General features: G+C 34.6%; 1 protein-coding gene across 2 annotated transcripts in view; it reads right to left on the bottom strand.

Annotated features, from left to right (window-relative positions):
- The window catches only part of LRBA (LPS responsive beige-like anchor protein), a 740,236-nt gene that overhangs the window by 246,567 nt on the left and 467,826 nt on the right, over positions 1–25,843 (bottom strand). The window lies entirely within an intron of this gene.

Here is a 25,843-nt window from a genome sequence, read left to right as displayed (position 1 = left end):
TAAAACAAATTTGTTTCCAAGCAAAAATACATTTTCGTCTTACAGGAGATCAGACACAAAATAATTTTCTCTTAACAAGCTATCCTCTTTGGTTTATTTCATACACACCCCACCTCCAAATATCATTTGTTAGGATGTAGGACTTCTGCCCTATGCCCCTTGCATGGTGCATATCCAACCATCAGGGTGCCTTCAACAGTGAGATGGAGCTACAGTCCATACTTAGCCAGTCTCCTGCTGAACCAAAGATATTTGAAGTGCCAAAATTGATAGCTAAAGTAAAATGAAATCCAGAATGTACCTACCAACTTTACATTAATCTCTCAAAAATCCACATACTCTGTATGAAAACAATGGGGCATGGTGGAAGAGAAGTGTTGGGAGAGATCAGATACCAATTAAATCTGACACTGTGTGTAATCTATGAGTCTCCATTAAAAGAAAAAAAATAAAAAAATAAATCAAGATTAGTGATTTTTATTAATGGTGCTTTTGAAGGTAGTTTCTTTAAGAAATTCAGTTCATTTCAAGACAATGCTCATAAAGTATCCCCTCTGTTCAGGAACCCTTATTACAACATAATGATAACCACACAGTTACTGAACCCTTTGTTAGTGTCTGGCATTGAGCCAACATGAATTATCTCATTTTAGTTCCTCAATAACCTTACAAGTAAGGTAAATGCTATTATCTGTTCACACATATGAGGAAACTTAAGTCTTCAAAAGTTCAGTCAAACTGTTGAAGGTTACACAGATCCAAAGAAAATGAGCCCTGTGAAAACGTTTTCATTACTGTGTTGCAAATGTTTTAAACAGGAAAGGAGGTCAATATTCCAAGAGTCAATCTGACAAAAATTAAACTTGCCTAAATTACCAAAATTACCAAAATTACCAATTTAACAATTATTAATATTTAAAGAACATTCTACTTGGATATTAAATACATGACTATATTCTTATGAAGGTGTTATCCTAAGATATAGTTAATAATTATATCTTCTTAGCAACATAAAACTATTGTTTTTCAAAGTTAAGATCATAGGATTGTCTGTTCTATTGTAAATGCAACTAAAATGTTGGTGTTTCATGTGTGAATTTTTCAGCTAATACTTATTTCTAATTCTTTTCAAAGACTTGTCTATTTTTCCAACATTTTATCATATTTAGGGTAAATTTGTCACATTTACTCACTTGAAAAGTATTATAGTGGTAGAATATTGAAAAAAAATGTGAAACCTTAAGTTATCAGTTTTCATAACCACTTTTTAAGGACTGTCCCCTCATTATGTCTCAGATCTCTTTTGTTGAAGATGAAAAAGGCCTTTTTTGGAAGAAAGGTAGAAAAAAAAGTCAGCATACATCCCAGGGAGATATTCTGCTTCTTAAGAACATTTAAGAATGAGGGGGTCAAAGGTAGGTAGGAAAAGACAGGGTCAGAAAAAAAAAACATGAGGGAACTGGGAATCCGGGCAACCACAGCCCTCAGGCCCTCTCAACCCATGTAACATACAGTGTACGAAAAAGAATAAACAAACTAATTTGAGTTTAGTACGATAGAGAATTAGTTTTCAGCTAAGTTCCTAGCACAATGCCATGCATATTAGTAGGGGCTTAATAAATATGTGCTGAATTACTGTATTAAAGTTTTATGTAAGGCAAAATTTTAGTGCTATATTATGATTTTCAAAAACAATCTCTAATTAGACAGCTAAACATTATTACATATGTTTTATTTTTTTAAATAATTTGAGCATGTCAGTTTCATTTGAGTGGTAGCTGAATTACTCTGTTTATAAAACCCTGAAACAACATGATTCTAAAGGACTGGAGACTTATATTTTTAAAAAAGCAACTATGGAGAAACAACCACAGAAAGATTCAGAAAAACCAAAAACTACAGCAAATATCTCAAAAAACATGACTTACTTGTTGAAGTATATTTAGATTATAAAAGAAGTATTCACTATTTTAGAAGCCCACTAAAATTAAGAAATCAAATTATTATTTTCCTCTGTGCCATTTACTAATAGATAAGCATGTAAATCTCAGTGGTTAATACAAAAATATCAAAGTGTAATGTATGTACTTAATCTATTCTATGTGCATATATGTTTCCTTATAATGTCACTAAGTTTCCACACATAGTGGTTGAGCTTTAAATAGCTGGCCAAAAAACTATGATGAGTTAGAAAATATGTTTCATTCAGGTGTTCATTAAAAAAAAAAATACTGTTTCTAGGGTATCAAATAACTTCAAGCCTTTAATTGCTGCTCAGTAAGAGGCAATTAACCTTACATGGAAATTTTTTCTCCAGCTGAAAAATAATATTATTATTTTGGTTTCCTACAATTAGATTACCCAGACTTTGTTTAAGATTGGGTGCTCTGTTTTGTTATAAAATACTTACTACAAAAGAAATATATGAATAAGCATCTAAATATATAAAACATGTATATGGATAAACATATTCAACCAGAGCAACAACAACAAAAAAGACTATGAGAACTTTGGGCAAAGTTGGATTCAAATATAACAATATCATAAGGTATACATCAGAATGTCATTTTACTCACTAACAAAAATTAGTTTAAAGCATTAGAGAAAAACTTGTACTAAAATATTGTTTTACATTACACTTATACCTTCTAAAATAGAATACAAAAGTACTTTTTACCAAGATCCAAAAAAACGAAGTCAGAAAATTAAGAACATAATACCAGTCTCCACACTAATAACTGTGTCCCCTGCAATTACATATACATAGGCACACTTCCCAAAACCACTAGAAATTTATTCTAAAATTTAAAAATTAATTTAAAAATAATAAATTCAGGTTTTTTTACCCATTAAGTTCATAACTTTTACAGAAAGTTATAAAAAGTTAACCATTATCTGACTTGTTTTGGTTGTGGTTCCCAGCATACGTGTAGATGAATGACAGGATATATATAATGGTTCTCAGCATATTGTGGAATGAATGACAAAATAAATATAACAGAAAGCCAGGGCCTTTTGATCAACATCCAGTTGGTGCCTAAAGTGAGAGAGAGGTGTACAGGACTGGCTGAGAAAGGGTGTGTTTTGGTAAAGAGATGTTATGGGTACAATCAAGATTCTACAACTGGGTTTGACAGCACAAAAAGAAGAGGACAGGAGAGAGAATGGAAAATAGGGGTAGGCAGCTTGATTAAACAGAGATCCCCCAAATCCCTTAAAAAAAATCGCAAAGAACTGAGTTACTTGGTTTTTCTGATACTGAACTGGACTGGAGTAGCAAAATCCAGGAAGATCAGAAAGACAAGAGTTACAAAAACCAGGACAGAAATCAAAACCTAATAGTCTGCTAAAGGATTAGACCACAAAGAATACTTCTTATTTTGCTTATTATCTGGAAGAACAAAAACCAAAAGAAAAGAAATCACAAGAATCTAAATGGAACCACAGAGATGAGAAATCCTAAAATGTTTTTACCAAATGAAGAATGGTGAATGGAAATAAAAGCACAGAATCAATGATAACTAAAGAAGAATGAAATGATGGTGGTATTTCCATTACTTAAAAAACTTTATCAATAAAAAAAACTCTATCAATATATTTTATAAATATAAGAATAATCAGAAGGGCTTTCATAGGTTCACTTCTGACCTCAGTCCCTCTAACCTAAATTTTCCCTGTAACAGGTAAGTTCTTCAAAAAAATTCTATTACCAAAGAGGTCTTTCAAGAATTATTTTGAATTATATTCTATTCAAGAATTATAACTGTTTTTGTAAGTATTATCTTATAACACTCTCCTTAATAATGTTCTTTGCCACGTTAAAAACTAAATCCATATCTAAAAGCTTCTGTACAGTAAAGGACACTGTTAGCAGAACAAAAGGCATCCTACAGTATGGGAGAATATACTTGGAAATGACTCATCTTGATAGGAGGTTAACATCCAAAATACATAAAGAACTCACAGGTCTCAACACCCAAAACACAAATAACCCTATTAAAATGGGCAGAGGACCTGAACAGACATTTCTCCAAAGAAATACAAATGGCCAACAGACACATGAAAAGATACTCCACACAGCTAGTAATCGCGGAAATGAAAATCAAAACCACAATGAGATACCACCTCACACCAGTTAGAATGGCCACTATTCAGAAGACAAGAAATAACAAATGTTGCTGAGGATGCGGAGAAATGTGAACCCTCCTACATTGTTGGTGGGAGTGTAAATTGGTGCAGCTGCTGTGAAAAGCAGTATGGAGGTTCCTCAAAAAACTAAAACTAAAAATACCATTTGATCCAGTAATTCCACTTCTAGGAATTTACCCAAAGAAAACAAAATCCTGATTCAAAATGATACATGCACCCCCATGTTTATTGCCATACTATTTGCAAAAGCCAAGATAACGTGGATGGATCTCTAGAGGGTATTATGGTCAGTGAAATAAGCCAGGTGGAGAAAGACAAAGACAAAATACCATATGATTTCACTTACTTGTAGAATATAAGGACAAAGCAAAACAGAAGGATCAAAACAGCAGTAGACTCATAGACCCTGAAAGGTGACTAGGGGTTACCAGGGGGGAGGGGTTGGAGCAAGTGGTGGGGGAGGATGAGGGGGGATATAAGAGCACAATAATTCACAATCACAATATAAGTTGGTCACAGGGACGGTAGTACAGCATGAAGAATATACTCAGTGATTCTATAACATCTTTATATGTTGATAGATAGTAAGTATCTATCTAGCAGTAGAGGGGGTGAAGACTTAATAACATGTGTAACTGCTGAACCACTGTATTGTAAATTTGAAACCAATATAAAATAGTACATCAATGATATTTTAATTAAAAACACACTAAATCCATTAGGACAGCAAGCAAAATGGGCTTTCTTTACATTACAGTCAATATTTAAGGAAAATACACATTCATTCATTTTTTTGCATGCCCATTATGTGCCAGACACTGTTCTAGAATCTGGAGACACAGAAATCAACAACACAAAGGTGGAGGGATGGGGAAACATTTTAAAGGATTACAGAAAAAACACTCTAAATATACTGTGTAGACATATATTTTGAGCAGTAAATACTAATTATAGAAATGAAGATCCAAAAAACCTTGAGAAAAAATACTCTAAATATACTGTTTAGACATATATTTTGAGCAGTAAATATTAATTATAGAAATGAAGATCCAAAGAACCTTAAAATGTCTGGGGTTATTGTTTAATCCAGGGAGGGAAATCTGAAAATCAGGGTGACTTATAAAACGCAATGCCAGCTCCTTCCATGAACTCCATGTTTCATGTGAACTTATCAGTTGTTTGTTTAGAAGGAAATAGTATCATTCTCTCTCTCTCACACACATACATACTACCATAATACCACTACTGACCCCCAAATTATAGATTCTGCTATTTACTTAAAACACTTCTGATTATATATATATATACTTATAAAGGATATGAATAGCTTTTTAGCCTCTATAGCTATTTAAAACTACATTGCTGGACTTCTGTATTAAATTTGTACCTTCCAATACAAAATTTTCCCTATAAAATAAATTTTGCATTACTTATAAATTACAGAAACACCATATAAATGCAGATACATGATGCAGTTTGGACATTTTAAAAGACATCTCTGTCAGCACACAAATGCAAATTGTCATCAAATTGACAAATGTGGTATATAAACTGGATACTACTACCAAAGTGGTCTTGGAATATTTTATCAATGTCTTATCAACATGGCATCAAAAATTTGCACACAAAATGAATTCTAAAAGTAATATGCAACCTTTTTAAAAAAATGTGAAGCTGAAAAACAAGATGCCACAAAAATAGGGGTCACACCATTAACAAAGAGACACAATTAAAAAGAGTATGTGTCATGTGCTATGTTTCACCCAGTGACCATATCTTAGTTTCTAATACTAAACTTCACTGAAAGGAATCAAGGCTCTTTGGAGTAAGAGCTGATTCCAAGGTGCAAGAATGAAGGTAAAAATTTGCTGCCCAATAAAGTCAGAAAGTGGTTAAGAAAATGAAAGGACATGTCAAAATGACGTAAGAACAAGTTTGAATGGGCTTCTACTAGCCAAATCTAGACTAAACTTGAGCACTGAAATGATTATGAATGAACATTAATGAATTATTAACCATTGGAAACACAAACTAATGAGTTCACACTAATAATAAGTCAATGAACTGGGTAAGACAGAAGGGTATTATGTTAATTAATAATGTCACCTGACCAATGTGAAGGAGTTCACGCTGGGAAACAAAACTATCACTGTTAAAGACTGACATAGGTAAGAATTACCAAGAGACTCCACAGTTTATTCCAATTTCATTAGTTTTCCCCTGATGTCCTTTTTCAGTTCCAAGATCTAATAAAAAAATACCACATTACATTTAGTCTTCATGCTTTCTTGAACTCCACTGGGCTGTAACAGGTCCTAAGACCTTCCTTGATTTTGATATCCTTAAAAGTTTTGAGGAATACTGATCAGGCCATTCACAGAATGTCCTTCAATTTGGATCTGTCTGATGTTCTCATAGTTAGATTGGGGTTATGGGTTTTGGAGAGGAAGACCACAAAGGTAAAATGCCATTTGCATCATATATCAGAGATACATGCTACAACTAAGGCTTATCACTGATGATATTAACCTTGATTACCTGGCTATGGAATGTTTTTGACCAGTCTCCACTGAACAGTTATTTCCCCCATTCGATTCTGTACTGTACTCTTTGGAAGCAAGTCACTAAGCACAGCCCACACTTAATGGGTGGAAAGTTATGCTCCACTTTCTTTAGGAAAAAGTATCTACATAAATTACTTTGAGTTCTTCTGAAAGGTAGATTTGTCTCTTCTTCCCTACTTATTTGCCCAAGCATTTATTTATGTCAGTATGGACTTATGGGTATTTATTTATACTTTTGGATATAATCCAATCCTTATTTATTTATTTATTTATTTGTGCAAATCATTTCAACTTTGGTCAATGAGAGTTCTTTCATTTGGCTGTGTCCCTCTGCCCAAACCCATCACTGTGTTTTGTGAGCACTCCTTTACTTTCTGGCATTAGAATAAGCTCCAGGCTCATCTTGTCTATTATTTGCCTCAGCTCTAGAATCAACCACTTCGTAAGGAGTCCTGATCTCTTTTTTTTTGGAGAATGGTATTAGAAACTAAGATATAGACATTGGGTGTGCTCATTGCTACAGGAGTGTCACTGCTTACAGGCCAGCTCAGCAGACAAAGCTGAAAGTATATACATATACATTAGCCTGTATATAAACACAGATCTATGAATTATTTATATATATATATATACACACACATTTGTATCTACATTAAGTTAAGCATGGAGCTCACACTGAAGTCTGACTCTAATCCAGTCCCACATGATTCATTCTAGCCTTCATGAGGGGAATTTTGATGAGAAGCAGGATATTTCCATGGTCTCACTACAGACTGTTTACTAATAACAAAGGCTAAAATAATAAATACACCAGAGACATCAGGCAACACTCTGAATAGCTGATCAAAATTAGTACAGAAGTGAAGGACAGATGGACGTTTGTGCCCCTGGATGTTAAACTCTGAGAAAGACACATAATTTGTATAATATTCCAACTATATACATAACCTGAATCTAACATAAGGCAACAATAGATAAATTCAAATGAGGACTCTTCTATTTAAAAAGGGAAGGGTAGAACTATATTCTCCAAATTGTGAATGTCAAAAAAAACAAAGGAAGGCTGATAAAATGTTTCTGACTAAAAGAGACTAAATAAATTAAATGTAATACCTAATTCCAGACTAGTTTCTGCACTAGAGTAGGAAAAAAAATGTATAAAGGACATTATTTGGTCAATTGATGAAAGTGAAATATTGTTGGTAAATTAAATTATTACATCAATGCTAAAGCTCACATATTTGATAACTATTGTGGTTATACAGGTAAGAAAATGTTCCTATTCTTAGGAAATACATACTGTATTTAGGGAAGAAATATGATATATATAAATTGTTCAGAAAAAAATTTGTATTCTCATATATGTATATATTACACATATGTGAGAGAGGCAGAGAGATGGGGGAGAGTGAGCAAATATTAAAACAAATGGGGTGAAATGCAAATGGTAGATTTATTTGAATAAGTTTTTTTAAAGAATAGTTCTTCCATACATGCTATGACATATTTGTGATAGGCCTGGACCACATCAGTGAAGCTTGGCTTTGAAGTGTTTTGCAGAAACACTTACTCTCTCCTGTGATGTGCTCTATGTCTGAACATCAGTGGGCCATCTTTGGAAACGAGCAAAGCTAACTGGACAATATGGAAACTCACCTCTATGATTTCATTACTAGAGTACACAAACACAAATCTGGCCTCTCCTCTAAGGGGTTTCCCCAATTCAAACATTAAGAACTCCAGATTGATACTTAGTAGAACAGTATATAGGTCTATATTCATAGTTCAAATCATGGCAATTAAAACAGTTACTATTAGTAAGTGCTATCTGAAACTATAGCAATAATTTACAAAGTTATCCTCTACTTCAAATTACAAAAATATTCTTCCTGAAAATGTTATCAAAAGTGTTTGTTTTATGTTTTAATCTACTCTTAATATGATAAAACTATATTATGAAATCAGTTGAGGAAGAGCTATTCTAAAAGAGAACTTTTTCTAAATAATGCGAGGCTTACAACACTGTGTCTCTTTAGGTGGAAATATTTCTAAACCAGGATGGTATTCTGCAGTAGGCAGAATAATGCTCCCTCCCCAAAATTTCCACATCCTATTCCCTGGAACTCATGAATATGTTACTTTACATGGCAAAGAGGAACTAAGTTTGCAGATCGAATTAAGGTTTGCTAATCAGCTCACCTTAAAGATTAACCTGGATGAACCACTGCACCTAGTGTAAATGCACAGCTCCAAGGGGGGAGAGGGGCAGAAGAGTAGGTCAGACTACTGTACTATAAGTAATCCTCAATTGGTGGCTGCTGGCTTTGAAGATGGAGGAAGGGGGCCATAAGCCAAGGAATATGGGAGGCCTCTAGAAGCTGGAAAGGCAAGGAAATGAATTCTCCCCTAGAGCCTCCAGAAAGGAATGCAGTCCCGTCAACACCTTGATTTTAGCCTAGTGAGACCCGTATTTTTCAAGACACTAAGTTGGTGGTAATTTGTTACACAGCAATACAAAACTAATATATAATATTTTATTTTCTGAAAGTGTAATAAACATAATTTGATCTTTAAAATTGAAGAGAATCACTATGGGAATTTACTGCTTTGAGGAATAACCTATCTACTCCAACCTCCAAGCATACATATAAAAGATTCCCACAGCCATGCTTAGAATATAATATAGTTTCTATGTGATATTTTGACAACAGAGATTTCTACTACCTATTACTATATACTTCATGTACTTTGAATGGCTCTGCTCTCATTATGTTCCATATCACTATTCCCCAATCACTACTATTCTCTTCCCCCCTAAGCCACCCCCCAAACCTTTAATTCTTGTTTTTGCTCACACAGTATCTCCTGAGATTCTTGGCTCTTGCATGAAGATTGGCCTTAAATGCACAAGGCTAGTCAATGTCTTTTTCATAGTCTGTAAATCTAACAATCAGCATATATATAATATTCTGCTCACTTCAGCTCTTTTCATTGTTGCTGAGTACTCACTGGTTGTTTTCCAGGGATACTTCTCCCCCTATTTGCAATCTAAGGCTTAAATTTTTCTGTAGAAAGCTGTGTATATTCACTCTATCTGCAAACTTGAATGGGAAACAATAAAGATAATGATAGCACAGTCATGCACATATTCACACTGCTATAGGCAGCTGTGATACATGGCAATGTAAGTGCAAATTCATTTTTCTCCACACATAGGCACCCTTCCCCACCTTGCCCTGTATGTTCTTGGTAAATGTTTAAAGTACAGGAGAGAAAATAAGCTCATAATTTCCTAGTGTGAAAGTTACAGGAAGCATAGAGAACTAAGCAAACAAAGTCAAGTTACATATAGTATCGGAACAGATTATAATACACATTTAATCTACATTTCCTTAAAACTTACCCACATTCAATACACTGAAGTCCTTCAGGTATTTAAACACTGCAAATATTAAACTGAGAACTACTAGATGCCCAAAATTATGTCATTCATTCTGGCTTCCCTGCTGCCAGTAATTAAGTTTGTTTTTAAGTTATCTGTTTTTAACCTTATGACAAATTTGTATATAAGCCTATAGACAAAGACATTGGCAATCTAACAACAAGACTTAACCAATATTAGCATCACACAATCACAAAGCTGTAAAACAGTAGTGTAAGTACTATGGCTTTACATATACTTTAAAAATGACAGCTCTCTTGATATCTCCAGCTGACAATTTCCATGGCAAAGTATAAGCTGCACATAATGGGATCCTGGCGTATTTCTTTAATGTATAAAAGACAAAACAAATTATGGTAAAGCCATACAACCTAAGAGTTATTTAAAAACACATTTTGAACTATACTTATGCATTTAAATTTACTGAATAATATTAAATACAACAATGAAGAAAATTAACCCCCCAAAGAGCTAACCACTGTTCATACACTTCAACTGCTTTCATTTTTTTTCATACTCTTCAAGTCTTTCTTCATAAACATAATTTTAACATATGTAAAACCATAGTACAGAGTAATCTTGTATTTTTTCATTTAAAACTATATCTTTTGAAATACTTTAAATATAACTAACATTCTAATTATATAAGTCAACCACTATAATTTCCCTGTAAGAAACTTGTAGAGAAAGAATCATGTGGCACTTTTATGAGTTCTGAATATTAATTTATATTTGTATTATCTTTCAAAGGGTCAAAGATGTGAAATAATTCATGAATGAATAAAATATGACTTAATAAAGCATGCTATGAAACAAAGATTCACCTCAAAATAACAAGTTACCATTTTAGGATCTCATTGGACTTTCTTCTAATTAAACATTTCCACTTCAACTATTTAGAGAAAAGCTTTAAAGTAATTTTAATCTTAAAAGATAAAAAAAGATCAATAGCTGAAAATGCTTTCAGCCTAAAATATTTTCAGTAATACAAAGTGTTTACCATTACAAAAATTTTAGATAAATGAGAACTGACCTTTATTGAGTGAGCCAGAACTTGACTAAATTCTCACAATCAAAATATAGATATGAGTTTTAAAAATACACAGAGTATTAGACCCCTTATGAAATAGAATGCCTTCAATTTCCATATAAAAACTGAAAGCCAAACAGAAATTGAAATTGATGTCAGTTTACTTCTGAGAGCTTACTATATTTGGTAAACTGCTTCCTTTCTGATAATACAGTGGTTTCAGTTTTATATAAAGACTCATTATAAGCCACAAGTTTCCTAAGTTTAAAATATGCAGCATTTTATTAGCTCCATTTCCATCTTTTATAAACAGCCATGGAAACAATCATTTTAAAATCAGATTTAAATTTAAACTAAAAATTAAATTTGAATTTCAAGTACTTCTCAAATGATTTACTACACATTACTTTTGAAATTTCCTAACCAGACTATATAACAGAGTTTACACTGCATAAAACTTACATAAAATGATGATGACAACTCGTACTTTGTCTTCCAGGAATTTAAAAAAACAAAACAAAAAACAAAAGTTAAAAACTGAACTAGATATCTCTTTATCTCTGCATTATCTGATCATGTCACAATATTTCAGAGTAGGATACCAAGATTTTATCCTCCTTTTCTAAAAATTAATGGGAAAGAAGAGGGCTCTGGAGTACCTTAAGGAGACAAGGATAAGTAGGTGTGCAATGGCTATCATTTAAGTTATAGGAAAGCAAAACTTAAGGAACCATCATAAATAATTGTTGAAAGGGCATTAAAAACAAAAGAGCATAGCATTGACAGGATACCAATAAAAGTTTGATGGCTTTAAAATAAACTGTCACCATCTTTGCAAGTCATGCTTTGCTACTTACTAGCTTTAGAATGAACCAAGTTATTTAATTTATCTGTGTCTTGGTTTCTATATAAATAGAGATAATAACAGGATATAATTTAATAGCTTTGGTGAGAGGATTAAGATAAAGTACTTAGCATAGTGTCCGGCACAGAGTAAGACCTCAATATTGTTTTTGAACAAATCTTAATTCCATCAAGTTTTAAAAGATTTTATGACATTACTTCTAGAAATCTCACATTGAAAATTTGATCTTGGTGATAGGAAGAAACCTGTTGTCAAGAAGAAGGCACCAAAATTATCAATCAGCCTACATGTATTTATTGAGCATATACTATGTATCTAGTCAGGTAATGCTATCAAACAGAGAAGATGATACCTACCTTTCAATAATGTTTTACACTAATCAGTCAATAAAGGGAGAATAATACATGGATAATGACAGGAAAACATACTTCAGACTGTTTGAGGTTGATGATAACTGGAATATCAGTTCAAAGAGAGCTTTCTGTAAGGATTTCATGATAAATGCAGGAAAGCTAGCCTGGAAAGACAAAGACTTCAGACTAGGGGGTCAATGGGAAACAAAGTTGATTAGGTAGGGTTTTCAGGATTTCAAATAATAATGACATATGGCAGCCTGATTTATCCAATTTCTCTAAGTAAACACCTTCCATGGGAACTAGAAAAAAAGAATGTATTTGGTGGAATCAGTGAATTAGTGAAATACTGAAAATGTTCTCTTCCTTTGTTTCCTTCCTCATTCCACAATATATAGATAGATATTAAATTTAATAGATAGTATTAAATAACTACTGTCTAGTAAGTAGTATAAAAGGTGCTGGGAATAAGAACTCATTAAAATGAGGACTATACCTGGTTTGATGAGAAAAACTTTAGTGTAGCTAATCTGAGAAGAAAACGAACTGAGCTTATTTTATCAGCTCTACTCCATTTTCTTTTAAGTGAGCAGATTGGTTTCTCATTACAACTTAAAGATTTTACTGTTTCAAGAGTATATCAAATGGACATATTTATTACATTTTAGAGATGTATATATATTCATACCAAAAGCATGCATTCTTAAACTTCTTTTCCTCAACCTCTAGTCACTTAAAATTACTAAGTGAAGGAATTTAGGGACCTGAACTTACCTAGAGTGGAGAGACCTGAAAACCTATTATAGAGCTTCACATGAGCCCTCATTTTAAAATACCCTAGCAGTCTTGCCAGATACCAGAAAACATAACAACAAAAAATTAATCCTGCGTGGAAAAGAGGAAAGTGAAGATACCTTAGAAACAGATTTGGGCCAGAATAAAAACTAGCCTCAACAAGGCAATGTGAAATTAGTAAGAGCATGTAACTTTAGGCAAGTTATTCAACCTTCCCACATCTCAGTTTCTTCATCTGTAAAATGATGATAATATAGAGCACCTACCGTAATGGGTGTGAAGATTTATGAGTTAATGTAGGTAAAACACTTAGAACAGCACTTGCACATACAAAATACCTTATATGTCATACATTACTGTAAAAGCATCTGTCCAGTATCTTGTTAGTGGCAAAAGTAAACAGTAGCTCTAAGAGGGAGTGTTCAAAAGCAGCACAATAGAAGGACAAGTAGGAAGTCACAGAATTGTGTTAGTGACCTAAAGATGTTCAAGAAAGGAGAGGTAAAACAGAGGTCACCAAAAAAATATGTGTTTAGTTTTCAGTAAATAAATGAAAAAAGAAAAAGAATTATGTTCTATATTTAACAAAATTTCAATAACTTCCAATCACTTTACATTACCCTAACAAAAGTTACATTATTAATACAGCACACACTTATATATTGTGGTATACAAATTTGGAACCCCATCAATGGTTTGTTCAGCTTGCATAAGTCACAACTGATTGGACACAGTCCCTGTGGGCATGCCATTTCATCCAGACTGGACGGTTCATTAGTCATAATTACTATAACTGTACAGCAGAGACTGCAGTTTTATCTCATCATACATCTTTGATCAAGCTGCTTCAATTTCTGCTTTATCAGCATATGAAGTTACATTATTGGAGTTCTTTATTTTCAATAGGTGATTAACACAGATTATGCTTTTTATCTAAACATGTATTTGGTCTTCACATTTAATGGTGAGGGCCCAGCTCTGACCACCATTTGACCTCTGATATTTCAAAAGCACCTAAACACCATGAATCACCAACTGAAATCCAGAATGTTACAGAGAAAATTAAACAAAGAAAAGAAGTGACCTGTGTTAAAAGCATAAGATGATTGCACTTATCTACAGTGAGACTAACCATATTTGCTGCAGCTTCTCATTAAACATTAAATTGCACACCAGAAGAACACATCATACATATTTATTGTTTTGCACTGTCACTTTCAGAAGACTCATACCACAATTAGTGTTTCTCTCAAACTATAAGCTACATAAAGAAATTTCCCATGAAGCTTGAAGACAAAGTAATGTGAAAGATTGTACAAGAAGGTTAAAGAACAGATGGATAATAGATTTCACTGAACACTAAAGCATAACACACTTACTTCAGAAAGGAAAATGTTGCCAAACATGGTTAAAGGCAAAACACTGAATGAAACTGATGTGTCAGGAATTTTTTTTCTAAGTTCTATTGGAGAACAATAGGGGACTAAAAGGCCTGTCTCACTATTTTTGTGTCTCACTATTTTTATGTGCAAAGTGTCCCCATTGTAGGCTGCATGAACAATCATAATCGACAGTTACATGTAGGCACCAAGGCTGCAAAAATCCCAGAGTAATTAGTGTTGTCTGAATGCAATGACATCTGTGTTCTCATGGTTCTCAAGACATGTCAGGCCAGTAAGACGTATATGAAAAAATATGACAAGCATTGCAAATGCCCTCTTGAAAGGTCTTACACTTTGGGGAAAAGCTGGAGAAATAACACATGTCATCTTTTTGTGAGCAATATATTTAAGATCAAAAGATCTAAAAAGATCTTCTGAGTCATTCACTCCCTTTTTGTAGCAACAAAACATTCATTCAGGATACAACAATGCAGTATGAAAAAAATCTGTTGCAAGTTTGTCTCTTTCTAAAAAACTTTAACACAAGTGATTCTGTCCAGAGGAAATGTATGTGCCCATTCCAGTAAGTAACAAAATAGGAGGCACATCTTATTAACATTGCATGACTTCTTCATATGTTAATTTAAAAATTGTATCTCTTAGTACTGGACATAATATAGTGTAAAATGTGTTTTTAAATGCCTTAGAATTATGCTTGCATCTTTCTAATAATAGAGACTGCCAAATTGATTGCATTAAAAAGCCTTTGTTTGGGGGCACCTAATGCTTTTGCTGAGTGGTGCCTATTGCTGAGCCCTCTGTCTAGGCTGGAGCAGTATGTTGGAGCACGCACTTGCTCCAAGAAAGACATTAGTCATCATTAACAGAAGCACTGACACCAAATCTAAGTGCCTCTCCACAATGACCAAGTGGCAATCATCTTTCTCTTATACTGTCACTGCTGATTAGGATTTTCTTTCATGAAAATTTAATTTGTCCCCCTTTCCTCAGCTTTTTATTATTATTATGCCTGAAAAAAACACTATTCAGTAAAGATTACAAACACAGGGAAGTTATCAGGTACCTATAATATAGCTAACAATATAAAGATTTCAAGATTCTCAGCTAAATCTTTCGTCTAATCAACAGAAAACACAGATTAAGTTAATGATTAATAAACAACAGGAGAAAAGTCAATGATTCTAAAAGGAATCTTTATGAATCTGTAAGCTTCAAAAGTTGACTGTTTCAAGAAATCTGACTAAAATTTCTCTACATATAATCAGATAATTCCAAAGCTTCTTTAAAACTAAGACTACAATATTTCAGTAGATAGCCATCTTTCACTACATTTCAAATTTGTCTTCTCTATTTCTTAAAAAAAGAAGATGGGTACACACAAACATATCACTGCAAACTTAAGAAAATACTTAAGCATCCATATTCTCATTGTGCATTAATCTTCTGGTTAGTTTAAAAAAAATAAAAAAGGAATTTTCAGTTGCAATGGACAAATGAAAATGATTCATGTGGTCATGCAGGGTACTCCACAGCTAGATGATACTACAGACTTAAACTCCGGTTCTGTACAATATCACAGTGTTAAACAAGATATCATGCTGATAAGTTATTTAAGGAAGTTTTAAAAAACATTTACTTTTCTGTTTTATTTCAATTTGTTTAAAGTTAAAAAAATGTAAGCATGTGATAGTTTGCAAGGATCCTGGTACAACCAAAACTCCCACTTTAAGCTATAAATATTATCTTCTTTCTATATTACACTTTGTAACAAAATAGAGAATAGTTGATAGTTTAAAATATCTCTAAATTATTTTATATCCCTTTTAGAACATGTACTTTTAGTCAAAAACCTGTTACACTTTTGTGTTTATGTGAACATAAACTCTATCTATTGTTAGATGTAAATATCCATATGAAATGGTTTTAAAACAAAAATCAACCTCATTTCTTTTTAAATTCAGAAGCAACCATAATTCATCAAACTTTAATCATTAAATGTTCTATTCCTGACTATTTTATTGTGAAAAGTAATATAAAACGAATTTGAAGGTCAAATAGCAACTGCTTAGTGGCTAATACATCACATTTACAAATGGTTCAAGTTTTTTATTTAAAATTGGTCTGCAGTTAAAACATTTAATAGGAGATTAGGAATTTAAAAGGATTTTGAGAGGCAATTTCCAACTGCTAAATTCTTATAACAGGGATAGCATGGTTAAATAAGGATCTCGTCTAAAATAAAAGCAAAACTATACCATAATAACCTACCTTAATTATTCTTGCAGAGTGTCTTTACAAATGATTGGCTCATTTCTTAACTAAGTAAATATGCTTCTTAAATTCTCAAAAGCTTAGAAGTGAATTAACAGAGTTAGACAGACTTACCCAAGTCAAAACTTCAAAAACTTAGAATGTAATTATTGACTCTACTGCTAGATCTGGTACATGTTCAAGTAGAGAAGTTTGGCTCTATAACTTCTACCTCTCAACCTAAACATCCAAGTCACTTGTCAGTTAAAGGTTGGGCGATTTATTGACCGCCTCTGGATGCATACTGTCAGTGCTGAAGGAAATATGAGAGAGGGCTGTCGCTACTGTTCTGGAGCTCATTGATAATGACATACCTGCCTCTGTCACCCATTACCCACACTACAAACTACTTAGACCTAACTGAAAAATCAATAGCCTACTTGCACTGGTTCCTGTGGCTGCCTTCTTTGATTGTCAGCTCCTGTCTAGGGTCAGCACTTACATGAAAGGGGCTGTGACTGCCTGATGCTTTCAGGACAACCTAACGATATGAAACTAGCCAACAGAACAGTAAATTCTGTCTCCCTGCCCTCCTCATCAATTAGGCTTTGACCAGGCTTGCCTGTAGAAACCTGACCTTTTAAGTCTAGGTGAATATGGACTAGCTGAACACACCATTGCCCTCAGCACTGAGCCAGGAAATCTACTGACAGGTTAAACAAAACAGAAGGTTGTAACTGTCATAATTTGCATTGCACTTTCACGCCAACAAGGGTGTTATCAGTAGGGGCAAGCCCTGGAACACACAACTCCAGCACCCTTAAGCCACAGCTACTCATAAATTTTCAAGTGAAGTGAGATAAAACATAAATTCACAAATAGCAATGCATTTCTCATCGCTTAGTCTCTAGGTTTGCACTTTGCAAACCCACCAAGTGTCCATCAACAACTCTCTCTGTGGTCACCTGGCCTGTTACTTGCACTAATGAGGGACTGCCAATGAACACAACATAGAAGTAGAAATAACTATGCCAAGAGAAAAGCTGTCTTAGAGAGAATTTATAATATGGCAGACAGATTGGTTGAATCTATATCTCAAAATGAGAACAATTAGATCTCAATATGCTGTCTTTTCCTGCCTCACTCCCCTTCCTCCAAATATCCACAAGCCTAGACAAATAGTAAGTTATCACATAAGTGAATGGAGGTGTTGAAATCATTTCCTACCACACTACTCTGACACAGCATCTTTTACAATATGAGGGAAAACTAAGAACATCTGTAAAATAAAAGATGTTAACACTTTTATGCTTGTCAGATCTTCTGATGAAAACAAGTGGACAGCATGAGAAAGTAGTATAAAACTTTACTTTAGTGTCTTATGTTTTGAAAACCATTTCCCTGCTTGGATGAATCTTTTAACACAACATGCATATGGTAATATTATAGTTGCTAAGGAGAAGACTGATCAGTCCATTTTTTTTTTAAAGTTAATCGTGAACTTGAACTTTCTTTGGCTTCAAAAGTATAGAATATCTTATCTTAATAAAAATATCAGAAACTTTGTAAGTCCTTTGACATTTTAAGGAAAAAAACACTCCTACCCTTGTGAACACCTTTAAATATTGTTTTTCTCTCTATATAAGAATACACACCAAATGATTTCACTCATCTGTGGAGTATAACAACAAAGCAAAAACTGAAGGAACAAAACAGCAGCAGACTCACAGAACCCAAGAATGGACTAACAGTTACCAAAGGGAAAGGGACTAGGGAGCATGGGTGGGAAGGGAGAGATAAGGGGAATAAGGGGCATTATAATTAGCACACGTAATGTAGGGGGGTGCAGGGAAGGCAATATAGCACAGAGAAGACAAGTAGTGGTTCTATAGCATCTTACTATGCGGATGGACAGTGACTGTAATGGGGTATACGGTGGGCACTTGTTAATGGGGGGAATCTAGTAACCACAATGTTGCTCATGTGATTGTATATCAATGATAGCCTAATAAAAAAAAAAAGAATACACAGCCTACTTCATTTTCTTATTTTTTATGATCCAACTCTTACAAGCAATTATTAGGATACTCCTAGAATTTGTGCCAGTTTGCTACATTGTCCCTCACAACTGTCTCCAGTGTAAAACTTGTGATTTTTTCAAGTCTAAAATATGAAATATAATCTTTTGTAAGCTTACTCTTTTCTATGACCTTTTCATGTTGAAAAAACTTTCGCATGCCTATATTAGAGCACTGAGTGTCTAAAATTTTATAGAATGATTTCTGAAATAAACTAATAAAGATAAAAACAATTACTTTAATCATGTTTTTCTACCTCTTCAGTAGAAAAAACTCCTAATCCATCCCCCCATTTAACAACTGAGAAAATAGGGAGTAGAGACAGTGACCTGACCAAGGTCACTCAGAGCTCAGATAAAAATTCAGGGCTTTTTTCCCCTAGACTAAGGCTCTTTAGATACTCTCATACTGCCTCCTTTTACCTTATCTATCTAGGTAAGCTATGTGACAGCAATAACCATACATGATTTAAAAATACACAGCTTTGTATCATGCATTTGTAATTGATGCTACAATTTAGAAAGTTTTTGACTAATGTGCAGAAAAGATTAGAAGATTTGTAGACCATTTAATCAACAAGCTACTAGAGCACAAGTTAACTACTAGAAATAGAAGATTTAATTAACTATGGTTGGAACCCTTTACTTATCTAATATGATGATTAACTATGCATCTGGCCGCCTTTCAGGTCCTTAGTGTGTACCTATCTGATAGCAAAGTGAAAGGGCATGGATAGTGTCTGGTCCCAGCAAGCAAATCATTTGGAAACAGTCATAGATCAAAGATTTTTCACTTTATCTAGGCTGATTTAAACTCAGTCACCCAGATTTTGTCTACCAACAAAACCAGTCAGAAAACAAGAGAATGATTCTTTAGGATGAAAAGATAATAGAGAACATAGGGAATATTCAGAAGAGAAACAGACTGGCAGAACCTTGATGTACCTAGGCCAAGGCAGCTGTTTTATATCCTAGCTTGGTTAAAGGAAAAATTTCCATTCCTTAGATCATCAAATATTATTTCATTTATACTATACGAGTGTCTTGTATACATAGATTAGAGCCAATGAAGTATTTTTGGTGGTGGTGTCTCACCACTATGAGAAATCAGAGAAACCTCTCAGCACATCACTTTTACTGTAAGTCATAATGTTTGAAGGAACAGGCTAGGTTTTTAACATTTCCATTAAAAATAACACCAAGTCCATTAAAAATTTCCTGTAATTTTAGAAGACTGATGCCAAATTACTACTACTAGTAATACACTAGATGGAGTGTTATAGAACTGATCTATTTTAAAATAAACTAAGATGTTTAAAAAGGCTAGTTTTTCTAAACTGTAACAAAAAACTAAGCATATGATATGCTTAACTGGTCATTTTAAACACAGGTCTACAAAATGTCTCATATGACCTGAAAAGAAATAGAGAACATAATGCCAAGTCTTATATTTTGAGCTAGGTACAGCTTAGTACACACTCGACATCCCTAATCTCAATCATATGTTTGTAAATGTCTGGCACTGATCACAAGGGAAAGGAGAAACGGGAGTGGGGACGGCTCTAGGATCGCAAAGAACATATCCTACATGTGAGTCGGCAGTACTATTAAATAAGGGATATCACACCTACCTTAAGTCACAAAATTTGATGTCTTGCACCAAAATGAACTCAATTGAAATCAAAAGGTTTGACTGATTTAGCATCAAGTTCAACACTGACTTACTGTGATTCTCCTATCTTCTAGAAGGAAAGTAAAATTTGGTTCTCTAGATGCAAGAGTCACAAATGACAGACAAATTATGTGATCATTTCTAAATAGTTAAGAGTTGACTACTAATTGTACCCTCTCATTTGCTGAAGATCGTAGTGAGTTATAAAAGCCAAACTTATTTGACAGGTACAATTTAATATCTATCTCACAGAACATTACAAAGCTCAAATTGTTAAAAAGGAGGAATGGAAGGAGGGAAGAAAGGAAGAAAGGAAAGAAGACAGGTAAGACAGAATCTTATCTTTTCTAACTTTTCAGAACTGTTTATATAGGGAAATAAAAGTATGTAATAGCTACAACTCAAAAATATGTATATTTAAAATGAGAAAAAGCTAAATGATTTCTTGGTAAGACCAAGAGATAGATACCAACATAAGTGAGAATATAGCAAGTTCAATGAAACACCTTCTGAAAGATACTTGAATTAGCATGGATTTAATATTTCATATTCTAGCTCAATAATACAACAGTATTTACTTCTCAGTAGGGTTAAAAGCTGCTTACTTCCATTTTCCTAAATACAAGTTCTCTGCTCTATCACTGTACATCTGGTAAGATCAAATTATGTATAGCTTAATAAAGTACTCATATATACAGTTGTATTCAACATGTGGGGAGAACATTAGCACTTATCATACTCACAATTTTCTCATCCTTCTAAATAATACAAAAATTAGACTTGTAACAAGTCTAATAGGTTTTAACATCACTAACCATGTATATTATCCAAGGTAATGCACACAAACTTTAAGGCATACAGTACTCTGGAGTATATAAAAGCATCTATTTTTAAGTACAGTTTGACAGGCTTCCTATGCAAAGTTCACTATACTGCTTTCACTTGATACACCACTACCTTAAGTTCAAACTGTTGGAATGAGAATAATACCCTTGGGTTACCAATCAAAGAGATTACTAGGTGGTGGTGGTGGTGGTGGTGGTGGTGGTGGTGGTGGTGGTTTAAGCAAAAAAAAAACCAGTAACTTCCTTCAGCAGCATGACCAACCATTTAAAATTAATAGGCACTACTGTGAACTGTTCAAAGAAAACATTCAGTTACTGATTATTCTCTAGACTGATTCCAGAAGAATAATTATCAATAGCTTAGAAACAAGCTCTGATACTTTGGAGTTTTGTAAAATTAGATCATTTGACAGAATGAAAGAGAATGTGGTTTTACTTTGACTTTAAATACATTGTGGATAGTTACAATTCTGACAATTGTAGTTAAAGCTTCTTAAAGATATTTGTAATTCAATAAAATATTTCATCAACTAGTACACTAATAAATTATGTTTGGGCTATTTTCTTCAAGTTTTTACTGGAACAATTTTTAAATTCAGAAAATTTAATGGTTGTTTATTTCCTCCTTTATATTTTGATCCCCCAAAAAAGAATTTTAAAAAAATCAAGCATTTTTAATAAATATGTTGAATAATTAATGATATAAAAATCAAAAATCTAGCAACTGCACAGATGTTTCAAAGACAGGTTGTAGAGGGTACGAATATATACAGGTCCTTTGTTTTAGAAGTATAAATCCTTAAAAGAGTTAGTTTTTTTTTAAGTCAATAATCTGATTATTTTTTGAATACTTAGAAAATGTTTTCCTGGAAAACAAAATCATATAATCTAAAATCAATATACTCTTCAGTAAAGATTATTGAAATACTGTATGCTATTTCTACAGATAATAAAATAATGGATATCTTTTAAGTCTCCATGATATGATAAAGTAAAAAATGCACTGCAGTTAAACTCAGTAAACACATTTCTAAGTAAAGATCAGCACAAAATAAAACAGTTTAAGGATTCTGTATTCTCTGGAAATGTAAACAGGATTATATCTGTCAGATGTACAGAAGCACTGACTTCAGCCATTAGTTTGGTTTTGCTTCTGAGAAACACAACATGAACTACTGAATCATTTCTTTTCAAATCCATACATTCCCTGCAGCAGTTCAAGCTTCATCAGCAGTGCAGGAATGTATAAAAATGACAGGCAAAGAACATTAGTTCTCTTTTTTGTCTCATACTGTTTTCCTATAAATGGAAGACAGAGTTCTTTCTCAAAGCACTTATGCTAAGGCTGTTTAAGTCCATTGCTGAAGGAAAATATGACTGAATTTTCAGTGCAAGAGAGTATTACAGTTAGGTTGTTTCTTTTTGAGAAAATCAGGTGCTATATTATCTTAGGATAAAATGGTAGAAGAATACCTTCTATCTTAACTGCCCATTAATTTTCAATTAGAAATACTTTGTTTTTTTAAGTATTCTGTCAACTCATTACTTCATTTTAACACCAGAGTACTCACTTCTGCTTCTACATATAAAAAGGCCCTCAAATTAAAATATGCCAATGTTCTTTTAAAAATATCTTACTTATATAGTAAGTTTTTTACTTCCAAGTTTCTGTACTCATAAGCGTTTCACTGCAAGAGGAAATTCAATTAATAATTAAAAGTTTATTTATCCATGATCAAGTAAAGACAGGACATACTGTGTAATCTGGCTATCAATCTGCAGCTTAACCATTCACATTTTTCAAAAATTGTTACAGTAATTGCTATAACCTGACTCAATTTTTGTAAGGAAATGGGAAATCTTCCGATTGAAGTTTAAACACATATTTTAGTTTACAGTAACTAAAAACACTCCCATCTCAGTATTATCGTGTATATTCTCATAAAATGGTCCTAATATAATGATGGTGAAAGAAAAACCTACAGAAGTCTAAAGGTTATGGACTACCCTAAATTCAAAACAGAGCATTCAAATCTCACCCTGAATGTCCTCCTTCCCTTTTTACAATGTCTTGTAGCCCAACATCACAGGTCCAGGCAGAAGCGTGCTGATGTTGGCACTGCCTAAACCAAACAAACAAGATGTTTAACAGTCAAATAAAATGTCCTGCAGCCTCCCTAATGAATTTGTCAAGGACCATCAGATTTCTCTCCCCCTCTTTTGCCTCATTAACTCAAGTATGATGAGACGGATTATAACAAGAGAATACAGATCAATCGGTCTGAAGACCTGAAGTGGCTTTTAGCCTCTAGAGTTTCTTTCTCTCACTTGGTCTCCTTTAATAGAATACGGTATCTCCTGCAGAAGGAGCTGCCACTTCTTTTTAATACACCATCAAGGGGCTGCTGATGGACTTCTATACTAACATACATAAAAGCAGAGGTGACAGGGGCTCTTCAATTACAGGCTCCTCGGATACCGTTTCTCCCTTCAATTATTCAACCAGAGGAAGAGCGGGTCCGCAAACACACAGCTGAAGCAGCTCTTAGCGAGGGCGCAGTCCGCCCGTGAGGGGGCTGGAGGTGGGAGGGGGAAGGGCGCCAGCAAGAGGGAGCATTATTTGCTGGAAGTGTTTAAGTTTATTGCTCGAATGATGTTTCTAATTAGTACCACGGCAATAAATTAAAGTCGCCTTTGTTTAACTGATTTATTATTTACTAGAGCATCTACCTTGGACAGGGTAAATTGGTAATGAATTGTTTTTAAATCAAAACATTTGTAACGTTTTATCATCCCTCAGCCTCCGTATGTAAAAGTGAAGAAACGCGGGGACAGGGGTGCGACGAAACTTGGTCGCGCTTGCCAGAGCTGAGAGGAAAGAGTGGGGGATCAGGGGAGAGGCGGCGCGACGATCCGCGTGGCCCGGGCCGTCCCACCCGCGAGGAGAGGCTCGGCGGAGGGGCCCCGGCTCCTGCCCGGGACCGGAGCCAGCGCCGCGGCCCTGCGGCCCTGGGGGGCGGGGGGCGCCTGCCGCCACGCGCGGGCCTTTCTGCACTCCCTCCCTCCCAGGGGCGTCGCGGGCCTGGCTAGTTCCCGAGCGGGGCCTGGGCTGCTCGCGCACCACAGGCGACGGATTGGCGGTCACCTCGAGGGCCTGAGAGCGAGAGCTCGGCCCCTCTAGCCCCGCCGCAAGTCTCCACCCAAAAACAGCCCTCGGGAGAAACTGCTGCGGATCCTCTCCTGGCTGGCCATACACTCCCTGCGCAAAGGGCCCCTCCTGCCCAGCATTTCCAAGTCTCCGGGGTGACCTCGCAGGCAATAGCGGGGTTACGGCCCGTCTGGGCTCCCCACACGCGCGAACCCCGAAGGCGCGGCGACTGCTCTCCACCCTTCTGCAGGCAAGCGTTCCAAAATGCAAGCTGCCTGTCCCAGGCAGGCTGGAGCCCACAGCCGCCCCAAGTCTGCCACTCTGGGTAAGGGGACTAAAGCTCCGTGTTCCAGAGTTTGGCGTAGACTTATTTTCTGACCGTTCTTTCCAACTCCTGGCCACTAAAGACAGATCCTAGGCAATAAATCCGACTTGATTTTTAAAATGGGGGGTAACAAATAGTTCTTTAGAAAGGGATTTGTGGCAACAAGTCTGAAGGGGTGACAAGTTATCAGTGGTACGAACCAAACATGTAAAAAAGAACCAAGAAGTCCAAGCATCTGACACCAACTACAAACTTTGCCTATGCAACTGAATTCAGGTTCACCTGGTCTGGCTTTAAAAGAGTAAGTAAAGCCCTCCCAAGGGGTTTTGCAAAGCTGCATTTGGGGTTTTGCAAAACAAAGTCTTTGCCCAACAGACTTCATAGATTTTTATTCTTATAGCACTATCTGAGAATATAAATTGTGAAATCTAACTAAAAATAATCTCATTTACTTGCTATGTTTAACAAGACTCTGAATCCAGACACCTCAAGTTCAAATATAAACCCTCAATATCAAAGAAATCAGAAACACTATTCTAGGTTTTGTTTTTGATCCAAAGTACCAAAAGGCTACAATGGATACAGCTTGAAAGGATAATACATATATACTAAAAGCACATGCATGAGTTTCACTGAAATGCCAAGGGAGGAGTGAAGCCATCTGTGTAATCAATAACAGGATAGTTATAGATTTTTGCAGCAGTGAAGTCTTTTAAAAGCAAGAGTCAATTATGAAAATAAAATCATTTTACAAGTGAAATTCTGTACTGCCTAAGAACATATTCAAAATTAGATTTACAACATTAACATTTTAAGAGCACTTTGGCTCAGGTTCACATTTACTTCATTTTTATTAAGTTTAAAACAATCTTAGCGGCTGATTTTGATATAAAAGTATATCGAACAAAATTCTACTATATATAAA

The sequence above is a fragment of the Manis javanica genome, chromosome 3 (genome assembly GCF_040802235.1).
Source record: "Manis javanica isolate MJ-LG chromosome 3, MJ_LKY, whole genome shotgun sequence".
NCBI lineage: Eukaryota > Metazoa > Chordata > Mammalia > Pholidota > Manidae > Manis > Manis javanica.
Note: the sequence above shows the minus strand (reverse complement) of the source record. Positions and strands in the feature narration are given on the sequence as shown.